Source organism: Hyaena hyaena, unplaced genomic scaffold, assembly GCF_003009895.1.
Source record: "Hyaena hyaena isolate Hyena2069 unplaced genomic scaffold, ASM300989v1 scaffold_1542, whole genome shotgun sequence".
Taxonomy (NCBI): Eukaryota; Metazoa; Chordata; class Mammalia; order Carnivora; family Hyaenidae; genus Hyaena; species Hyaena hyaena.
The window spans coordinates 165,117-172,467 of NW_024082170.1; the positions used below are offsets into that span (position 1 = coordinate 165,117).

The following is a 7,351-nucleotide window of genomic DNA, read 5'->3' on the forward strand; positions in this document are numbered from 1 at the left end:
GACAAAATTTCAGTTCAACGATAAATCTCTGAAGAGGTTCTTTGAAGTTTCTGCATTGGATGGTCTCACACTGTGTAAGACCCATGTCACTCAGTGTGATTCAGAAGAGAATTCCATTTAGTCCCTATTTCCTAAATGCTAGGCAAGGTCGCTTCGCAAGCGCAGGCAGGTGCAATGGCTGTGTCACGCTCACGATGTTGTATCGTGTTTTTCAGTGATCAAGAAGCAGTTTACTCACAAGGGATGCCTGGGTGGCTCCGTCGGTTAAGCGTCCGACTTCAGCCCAGGTCATGATCCAATGGGTTTGTGAGTTTGAGCCCCGCGTCAGGCTCTGTGCTGACAGCTCGGAGCCTGGAACCTGCTTCAGATTCTGTGTCTCCCTCTCTCTCTCTGCCCCTTTCCCTCTCTCTCTCTCTCTCAAAGATAAATAGACATTAAAAAAAAAAAAGAAGCAATTTACTCACAAGACTAATCACTGTGTTTATTCAATTCTTATATTCCCAGTACTTAAAATAGTGGCTCCATAAAGTGGACAACAATACATATTTATTAACAAATGAGTAAGAAAAGAATCCATATAAAACTGAAGGCAACCAATAGACGAATTGGATAAATTGGAAGATATGAATTATCATGCTAAAAGACCTTCATTTTATTTGAAATCTATTCATTGTTTGTTCATTCCGTCAGCACTTAGAAGTGAGTTATTCCATGTGCTGATTGTCCTGAGGGTTGAAAATGAAATATATAATCCCTGCCGTCCAGGAGCTCCCCGTTTAGCCTTCCTTAGTGGAGTGATTCTGATAAATGAGGGATCCTGCCCATGATGTATCACCCCGTGAAGTGGAAGAATACAACATCTCACAGACCTCTAAGGGTCGGCCTTGGAGCCATGCGAAAATGCCACTGTTCGGTAAGTCTCCGCAGGAAAACCGTATCCACCCTTAGTCAAGACCTACATATGTAATATGGTGGGTGATCCTGGGTTCATGCCTGGAAGTTTCTAGCGTGTCCTCTCAGGAGCTGCCGTGTTCTCTGTCCCAGTGTGCTATCTAGTGTGTTTAACACCCAGAGGGGATTTTTTAACACTCCTTTCTCTATATGACAGTATTGTTTAATGATAAGTGATAAGGAATCAGTAATAAGCCTTTTTTCAATATTTTAGTTTTAGATGAATAAAGAAATTCAATTTAATAAGTATTATCCAAAAATCAGCAAAACACTTCACGTGTGAACTAAAATTCACATTTCGCGAACAAACATACTAGGTCTTGCAGTTTGCATGGTTTCGTCGTTTAAGATTTTAAGCAGAAATAAAAATCCCAGAGGGTCACAGAGAATGACAGAAATGTGACTGGCTGCCTTTCTTCATCATTACAGTCATTGTGCCATCATATTTCTTTAGAATCCACTGTTTCCGTAAAGGACTATGTAGGTCCACCGAGCTTAGCAAACATGAATTACATTCAGAGTGAGTTTATATACCTGCCAGCAGTTAAGAATTGCGCTCTTGAAATAAATGCATGTAGCTGAGTCTGGCTGTGTCAGGAAAGACAGCTGTATAACTCGTTTTTGTAATTTAACTTTCTTGCAGAAGACCATGTTCGTAAAAGAAAATGTAAGAAAATTTGCTAGCTTGCACAATATTGTTGAAAAACGTTGGGACTTGGTGATAGTAGAAACAGACTTACTTTTAACAGTTTCATCATTGTTTTTCAACTCTCTGTGGAGTGGCCACCTTACTGCCGGTGCCCAGCGTGCATGGCTCCACCATTCTGCTCTTGATCTGCCGTCGCACTTGACTATCTGCTTTCACCTGCGGACCGAGGCCTACCCAAACTCAAAACCAGGGTTCTCCTCACGCAGGCCCTGGGAGTGCTTGGTGGCCCGAACTGACACTTCTGTCTAGACCCTGATCTGTGTGAGATTGCTTGACTACTCCCTGAGTGTGAATCTCTGTCATCACTCTACCCTGGTGCAATCCTTTTATTTAAATGACATTCTAGGCTTGTCTGCCTGGACCTACCTTGCTTACCTGCCCCTCTTTGCCTTTGTAAAAAAATTTTATTTATTAGTTTTGAGAGAGAGAGAGAGAGAGAGAGAGAGAGAGAGAGAGAGCATGAGCCGGGGAGGGGCAGACAGAGAGGGACAGAGAATCCCAAGCAGGCTTCACGCTATCAGCACCGGAGGCCCATGGGGGGCTCCATCTCATGAACTGAGAGATCATGACGTGAGCTGAAATCAAGAGTTGGACAGTTAACTGACTGAACCAGCCAAGCACCCCCTTCCCCCCTTTGCCTGAAAGGACAGTGGTCTTCCTATCTCACGTTACTAATCAGCCCACACCAGCCCCTTGCCTTTGTCTGCATTCTGTCCCTGGCGCATCCGCCTCCCTGGCTTGTTTGCTGGCCCAGCATCACTTTACAACCTAACTCCTTGGTTTCGCTGGCCAGCAACTGGGGAGTAGCCGACCGGTAAGTGGAGGTATGATGTGTATGTTTCTTCCAGGCTGCAGGTAGAGACGGGACCCAGTGTTGCTTTGACCAAATGAGAGGGTTGGGAAATGCCAACGGATAGAGGCAAGGGACAGTGAAGGCGCCTGCCTGCCCACTGTCCGTGTTGCCCATGTACTCACTCTTTCACTAACGTGACCTGGTAGAGGATTTCCAGGGTTTCTCTGCCTTTTTAAGTCTTTTCTCACTCTTATTTTTCACTGTGGTGCCAGGATTTTTAAAATAATCCATTCTACACCTAATGAAATACCTTTAGTGACTTTACCTTTCCAGTCTGTTCCAGATCTTTCTAGCTGGCTTCCAGACACCAGGCTGCCCTCTCTATCCTTAACATCATCCTCCATCCTCCCCCAGCCAATTTCTGTCCCTGTGCTTGGTTTGGGTTGATTCCGTCTCGTCCCCTACTCCGTCTGCCAAAAGTTTGCTTAGCCTCCGGGGTACCAGTGCCCTTCCTCCCCCAGCAGCTCCCTACTGTCTTCTCTCTGCCCTGCGGCCCGTCTGAGGACACCCTTGTATAGCCGTTGTTACTTTGTTGGAGTTTGTGTAACCTTCTTGTCTTCGCTTCACATCTTCAGAGGAAGGACTGTATTTTGTTCCTTGTATATATGTTCAGAGTCTGCCACTGCTGGTGACTCTGAGCTAGCCATTTGGTGCTCAAGCTAGCCATTTGGCATTCTTTAGGACCAGAATGTAGATCATTTTTTTTAAATAGTTAAAGAATAAAAGTGATAAAAACGATGCTATAGAGACTTTGTGAATTACCGCTCTTATTTACTTACTTTTCGCAGAGTTTGGAGTGAAGATAGAGGTAAAGTGGTCCACACTGCCAAATTTAAAGAAATCAGAGAGAATGCAGACAAGGAGCCCTGTGAAACTCAGGGGATCGAAACTACCTGTGTTGTACAGAACACCATCTAATAGTTACTATTTTAAGACCTCCAGTCATTAAAAAAAGTCTTTAAATTATGATCATTGTGCAGTGATATCGAGTCAGGGAAATTTGTGATAAAATTTATAAGTGTTGCGATCCTGAACATTTTGTAATAGTTGAAGCTATATGAGGCTGACTCATCGAAAATATTTCATTCCTCTATGATCCAAAACGAAGGAATTGCTTTCTTTTTCACTAATAGCACTTCCGATGTACATGGATTTTCATTGGTAGTGGGTCTACTCAGAGCTAGGCTACTATGAAAGATTCTGCCGCTTATTACATAATATTACATAGATCAACTTGGTTTCTTCAAGGACAAAAGAGCTCAGTCCACTTTATCTTTGCTTTTTTTTTTTTTTCTTTCACATAATAACCACAAGGTGAGGAGGAAAGAAGCTGGACCTTCAATGCCATCATTTATTACCACTGATTTTTTTAAAGTTATAATTACTCATTCATTCACACATTCTTCTTTCCACAAACATGTATCAAATACTTACCATATGTCAGACACCCTGCCGGGTTCCAGGCAAACTCGGTCCCACAAGGTCGAGGGTGTATGGTGTTGACAGACAAGGGGTCTCCTCTGTGGTACGGCATACCCTGCACCGACGGCAAAGATGGGCGCTCTTTGCTTTGGGAAAATAGGCTCTTTTGAAAATGGAGACACGAAAGCACACAAGAGAAAAATGGAAATGAATTTAAAATATCTGTCTCTGTGCGCATTATAGCTGTAGTCAGTACTCAGCTGTTAAATCCAGCAAAAATTCCGTTGCTTTAATTAATTTCTTTGTGCTGATTCTTCCTAGTAAGCCTTAATTTTAACAAAGTTAATTAGGTTGAAGATTAAAAATCCCATTAGTGTCGATCATTCACTTCTTGGCTCTGTCAACAAGGTGCTAAAACCTTGTTCAGTTCCGGAGGGGCAGAGGAGGGAAGGGGCCAGAAACAAGTGCTCAAGCTAGCCATTTGGCAATCTTTAGGACCAGATATTTAAAGCTGTTTTTAAGGCTTTACATGGATCTCTGATACCAGAGTCATTTTAAAGCACATTTTTGTACTTTTCCAAGCATCAGTTATCTGAGATTCTTCAGACCTGTGGCTCTTTATTTTCTGAGAGGTCTATGGCAATTGTATGTTTGCTGAGAAACTCCATTCCATCTCCTCTGATTATCTAATTTGCAGGTTTGCAGGGCATAGATTTTTAATCAAGGACCTGTTTCCACTGTCACTTTGTCTGTCAGTTTATTATGGTTAAAGACTCAGTGGTGGCTAATATGTCACCCAGAGCAGGAGAAAACAAACAATTAATAAACGCATGAATTACCTACAAGCCATGATTCTGTTCAGAATATTGGTTTAAGTTATACTTTCTGCTTTGCCTCCCACACCTGTGCAGCAGCCTCACAGGCAGAGGGGGCCAGGGCCAGAGCAAGAGAGCGGGGGCTGCAGGCCTGTGTGTGTGATCCCTTTCACAATGGAAGGCCGTTAGTGGGAAAGACCCCAGGCAAGATGGCGGAGGTGGGAAGCCATCTGAAATCAAGTTCAGACAGGGGCTGGGGCATCTGAGTGGCTCGCTTGGTTAAGCGTCTGGCTTTTGGTTTCAGCTGAGCTCATGACTCACAGCTCGTGAGTCCAAGCCCCGTGTGGGGCTCTGTGCTGAGAGCGGGGAGCCTGCTTGGAATCCTCTCTGTCTCTCTCTCTCTCTCTCTGTGTCCCTTCCCCACTCTCTCTCGCTCTCTCAAATAAATCAATAAACTTAAAAAAAAACTTTAAAAAATTCAGACAGGGGCATGGCAAGGGCATTTCTGAACAGAGTAGGCGGCCATGGGAAATTTGATCAAGGGTCGACATTCAGAAAACAAAGTAAACATTATTCAGAACATTATTCTCCAAGTAGATTCACCTAAAAATCAGGGACAACCAGAACAGGGACAGCCCATCAAATTTATCTGGGACATGAGAGCCCACAAAAGATGGAGAAACTCCAAAAGACCAGAGCAAATGGGAGGGTGAGTAGGTAGCTTGAGCCTTCAAAGGGTGTGTGTGCATGTGTGCATGTGTCTGCGCATTTGGGTCAAAAAGGGTGTGTAGTGATGCACATGGCACATCATCAGAAGCCTTGTCTTCACACGGGGAAGTGGAACATCTTTCCTTGAACTACCATTCATAAATCCCGACCGTTGGCATTATTATTATGTTGACAGCTTAAATCGGTGTGAATAGGTCGGACCATGAGAGGCTGACACATGAAATGCAAAAACACAGGGTTTCATTTATAAATGGTCTCTTGCTAGGATACCATTGAAAACCAGGGCCTTGGGCAAACTCTGTAGAGATGGTTTCCTCTCAAGAATCTGTTCATAGGCTTGGGTTTCCTCCACCTGGAGAATAGAAGTACCTATTCATGGAGAAGCAAGGTGGGATTTTTTTCAGGGAAAATGTGTTCTTTTGGCCCTTCAAGTTCATCATTTAAATAATGAAGATGAGAAACGGTTATTTCTGGGTCCATTTTAATTCTAAAAATTTATGATACCTGGCTCTCCATGTGTTATTATCTCTGCTTAACTTATCATTCCCCTTCCTCTCTTCTTTGCTGAAAAAAAATCTTTGAATCTGTCACCTATGAACTCGCCCCAAAACATAGCCCTGCTACTCGGGAAATCTTGTTCAAGCCCGTTGGGCACAGTATTTTGTCTGTTTCTCAGAGCTTAGGTGTTAATTAAGTCTTCAGCACCCCTCTTATCTCTTCACACACTCCCTGTTCCGGTCAACCTCTACTGCCTATGAGAGTCTTCTTGAATATGTTCCAACGTACCTTCTCTGTTCAGAGCATCAGCCTTAGCTCATGCATTTTGCATCACAGCTGAAGACAGGAAGGAAAAGTCTTATTGGCATCCTGCAGAGGGACAGACAGCACATCGGTTAATCCCTCTCAATAGGTGGAGTCATTGTTTTAAGACATGGTTTCTCCACTAGAAGCTTTTTGAACATTTAAAGAAGCCCGCACCTTACCTGGCCCCATATATATATTCACTGAGCATATTCTTTATAAAAAATTTTTAAATGTTTATTTTTGAGAGCATGAGTGGGGGTGGGGAGGGGCAGAGAGAGAGGGAGACAGGATCTGAAGCAGGCTCCAGGGTCTGAGCTGTCAGCACAGAGCCGGATGCGGGGCTTGAACCCACAGACTGTGAGATCATGATTTGAGCTGAAGTCGAACACTTAACCAAGTGAGCCCCTCAGGAGCCCCTCACTTAGCATATTCTCTCATGTGCCAAGAACATAAACTTCGAGTCTTCATTCCTTGAGCGACAGAACTGGACCTTGCTGGTCCATCTGAAATGGTCATCTGGCCATTAGATCTTCCCTAATTAATATGACGTACAGCTCTGGGATGACAAACACATCTCTTGGGTTAAGGTTTCAAGGAATCTCAACTTTCTCTCCATCTGCCCCCTTCCCTTATAGACACGCATGCAAACACACACACACACACACACACACACACACACACACACACACACAACTATTGAGTAAACAGATAGTAAATGTGATCAGTCAGATAGTAGGAATCATGGACAAGAAAGATGAAATATGGGATCTTTTCTCCCTGATAAATAGTAGGGTGGGTACGTGTTGATGTGCTTTGAAGGAAAGGAGAGGAAGATGGAGGTAAGAAGAGGCAGAATAGTGTCTGCTTTGTACTTTGTACTTTGTCAACCAACTGTGTTATATCTATATTGTTTTCCCATTAGTGCAGGTAAAAGGCACTGCATACCCAGAACGACTTAATCAGTCATCTCCATTCTTTAATCAACTCAGAAACAAGAGTCTCCAGCTCCAGGTTGATGTAATTTCAGCTTTCAGGAAAGACTTTCTTCTCATTAAGGTCCTAAACTTG

At 43.5% G+C, this 7,351-nt stretch overlaps 1 long non-coding RNA gene across 1 annotated transcript; it reads left to right on the forward strand.

Annotated features, from left to right (window-relative positions):
* The first annotated feature begins 700 nt into the window (after nt 1-700).
* On the forward strand, nt 701-3,482 carry LOC120225908. Its single transcript, XR_005526899.1, has 2 exons — nt 701-913; nt 3,302-3,482. It is a non-coding gene; the product is annotated as an uncharacterized LOC120225908 (long non-coding RNA).
* The last annotated feature ends 3,869 nt before the right edge of the window (nt 3,483-7,351 follow it).